Source organism: Piliocolobus tephrosceles, chromosome 1, assembly GCF_002776525.5.
Source record: "Piliocolobus tephrosceles isolate RC106 chromosome 1, ASM277652v3, whole genome shotgun sequence".
NCBI lineage: Eukaryota > Metazoa > Chordata > Mammalia > Primates > Cercopithecidae > Piliocolobus > Piliocolobus tephrosceles.
The window spans coordinates 101,836,775-101,840,762 of record NC_045434.1 but is presented as its reverse complement, the minus strand read 5'-3'; positions in this window follow the sequence as shown (position 1 = coordinate 101,840,762).

Sequence of the window (3,988 nt, the reverse complement as noted above, 5' to 3'; positions counted from 1 at the left end):
TAATAATGATGGTAACTTACCTTCAGAGACTACTTTCATGTTTTCACATCGACTGTTTTTCTTGTAATCATATCTTCACAACAGCTGTGTAACATAGACAGTATGGGACAAGTTTGATTATTCCCATGGTACAGACATTTAAAAGAAGAAGAAGGTTAAAGAGGTTAGCCAAAAGTCACAGCAGGGGTAATTGGTTAGTACCTGAACCAGGACTCCTCAACTGATACAATATTAAAACTAGAAAGTAAACAGGATCATCCAGCAGTTCTCAACTCCAGGGTTTTGGAAATGTGAGGACCATTTTGATTGTCACAATGCCTGGGGGATTTAACGTCTGAAGCTCCAAATGCTAAAGATTCTCCAATGTGCACAACAGTCCTGGCCCCAGATTCTAATAACCCCCAATTGAAAAACACTGGTATTCCTGCCCCCTCATTTTACAACTGAAGAAACTGAAGACAGAGAGGTGAGATGACAGGTGGCTTTCACATAGTAGATTATAAAAAACTGTTTCCTGAGTGAGAGATACTGAAAAAGAGAAATGCAGCCCATTAAGGGAACTTTCTGCTTTTGCTCCTCTACGTGGTGAATGTAGTACCTATGTCAGAGGCACTGGAACCAGAGTGACTCCATCTTGAATAGGAGCACGGTAAAATGAGGCTGAGACCTGCTGGGCTACATCCCCAGGTGGTTGGGCATTCTTAGTCACAGGATGAGGTAGGAGTTTGGCACAAGATACAGGTCACAAAGACCCCACTGATAAAACAGAATGCAGTAAAGAGACCAGTTCAAACCCACCAAATCCAAGATGGCAAAAATGACCTCTGATCCTTCTCACTGCACATTATATGCTAATAATAGTGCATTAGCATGCAAAGAAGACACTCCTTAGAGAGTCAAGACAGTTTACAAATGCCATGGCAATGTCCAGAAGCTACACCATATGGTCTAAAAGGAAGAGAAAACTTCAGTTCCAGGAATTCCCCTTCCCTTTCCCAGAAAATTCATAAATAATCCACCCCTGATTTAGCATATAGCCATCCTTGGGGCTGCTCTGCCTATGGAGTAGCCATTCTTTTGTTTCTTCTCTAATAAACTTGCTTTCACTTTACTGTGTAGACTCTCCCAGAATTCCTTCTTGCCTGAGATCCAAGAACCCTCTCTTGGGGTCTGGATGGGGAGCCCTTTCCAGTAACACCTGTATATGTTGGTGTGGCTGCAGAATGGGAAAAGGCCACTGAGTTCCAGTCCCAGGTGCACAGCTGACCATGTGATCAAGAGCCCTTCCCTTGTTATCTTTGAAGACTCAGGTTCTCATTGTGAGACATGGGGTCTCCTATTCAGTGACCTGTAGTGTTTCTCATGCAGACGTGACCAGGACATAGAAAGAGCCTCCCCAAATGGCTCCAAAGAAAGGCACCCATCAGGCCGGGCGCGGTGGCTCAAGCCTGTAATCCCAGCACTTTGGGAGGCCGAGATGGGTGGATCACGAGGTCAGGAGATCGAGACCATCCTGGCTAACCCGGTGAAACCCCGTCTCTACTAAAAATACAACAAACTAGCCGGGCGAGGTGGCGGGCGCCTGTAGTCCCAGCTACTCAGGAGGCTGAGGCAGGAGAATGGTGTAAACCCGGGAGGCGGAGCTTGCAGTGAGCTGAGATCCGGCCACTGCACTCCAGCCCAGGCGACAGAGCAAGACTCCGTCTCAAAAAAAAAAAAAAAAAGAAAAGAAAGGCACCCATCAAAAGCAGAGCCAGACCCTGCTGACCTATGATGCTTAGGAGCCTCATGGTAAATGGCAGCATGAGGTCAGGCCTTCCTGGCAGAGTGGGATGATTTGTTTTTCTAAGACCAGTGGAGAGGGCACAAAAGAACCAGCGACCAGGCAAGGGTAGGAGCAAAACTGCAAGTTTATTTTTGGTCACCTAAGGTGTGGGGGAGAAGTCTGTCGGCCTCCAGCAAAGGAGGCCGGCAGAGTCCCCTGGTGGGGCTCTCAGACAGACTTCCCACAGTCCCGACATCCCGACAGGAGTGGGGCTGTGAGAAGGCCCCACAGCTCACTGGCCAAGAGTGGCTTTTCTAGGAGTGGGAGGGCAATAGGCGGGGCACGGGTGTGTCGGGGGGGGCATTCCACAGGCGCGACCAGGTAACTCTTGGTCTCTTCGGAGTGACGTCACCTGGCGCATGCCCAGTTGGTCTGCACCCTCCCCGGTGGCTGGCTGCATTTTGGCGCACGTGGGAAGAGTTGGTGGTGAAGAAGAACCCGGAAGTGCACCATCTTGCCTCCGTTCGTCCAAACATGGGAACCCTGCAATGGTAACACCCAGTGCCCAAGCTGCACTATTGGCTCAGGGCGAGCAGCTGAAAGCTAGAATGGCCTTAGTCCTAAACCAACATTTCATAGATCAGGAAAATAATTAAAATGCAACTATCTCCTTTCCATGATTTTACTACATGTAATGCAGTGCTGAGCAATTGCTACATATTGCCGCATTTAATTCCCACACTAATTCTGTGAACTAGAGGCTTGTATTCCCATTTAGACATGGAGAAATTGAAAGTGAAGAGTATAAGTAAATGTACTAAAGTCCAAAAGGTGAACGTAGCAGTGGTGGGATTCAAACCAAGGTCCATCGGATTCCACAGATACTATACTGCTATCTGGAAGACACTGAGGACTGAAAAGGGAGTTACCCAAGCGGACCCTTCTGCTTAGAAGGACTGGCACCCAAGTCCCCAGTCGTGTTTCAACTACTTGGTCACCCATGGAGACTGGAGACAGGGCAGTGTGGTCTGAAGCCGCCCACCCCACCTTGTATTGTGGGGAGGTCACCCAAACGTCCTTTGTAGCTTTCATTCTTCCCAAAGTAGCTGCAAAGAGGACGTGATGTGAATATTAAAAACCCCAGCCTGGAGGACTTGCCTCCCCAACCCCAGTGCGGAGCCACAGAACTTCAAAGCCAAAGGAAGCGCAAGCAGGAGGGGGAGGAGGTGTAAATTTCCCCCGCGGTCCCTCGGAGCTGTGAACATTCGCAGATTCCCGAGCCCTCCCGCCAGCTCCCCGCCAGGTGTCCGAGGCCCGACTGCGCCCCACCCCCGCGCGCGCCCCTCCCGGCACCCCGCCCCTCCTGCTCCGGGCTTTCATGTGGATCAAGGCTAGAGGATGACAAGCTCCTGACTGATAGATACACGGAGACTTCGCTGGTGATTTATTGGCTTTCTGCACCTGACGAGAACCACTAGGCCTATCTGAGGAGGGAAATATATGGGCTTTCCTGACTCCAAGTGGCAGCCCCGGGGTGAGCATGTGATGTCAAGCTGGGCAGGGGAAAGCGGAGCTGTGCACCGGCCTGTGTACTGTAAGCCGGCCCGGGTCGTAAAAGTGTCAGCACGCGATATATTTCTTGCGGGGGATCCTCTCTGGCTCTTGCCAGCGCCTCTCCCTGGTGGCTGGTAATCGCCATAGCCGGGCCTGTAAGCAGCGGATGCCCCAGGTCGCTATCCCTCCTCCCTGTCCCGGAGCACAGGGCCCTCACGTTCTCGCTCCAGCCTGGGATCTCTCACGTGGCACCTGGCCCTGGGGACGCTGCAGCGCAGGAGTTAATTGCTGTCACTCCTGACTTCAGCGAAAGAGGTGGATCGTGGGATGAGATATTGAAGCTGGGGATTGACCTGTGGACCAAGAGTTTGATGGAGCAACTCAACAGCAAACTCAGTGTTCCCAGAGATGAACCAAGTAGTAATCAGAGTTATTTATTCAGAAAATAAAGGGCTATTCGTGTGCCAGGCTCTGAGCCCGCTATCCGCAGGCCTCACCATGGCCTCCGGCCTGAGTTGGTCTCATTTCTCCTCCCTCTACCTCCAGGCTTCTTCCTCGGGGTTGGCAGGGGGCCTGGAGTGGATGTTTAGTCTACCGGTCAGACTCCAGGTTTTATATCTTGAAACTGTAAGTCCCTGAATTCACAAGACAATTCAGAGTAAAGATGGA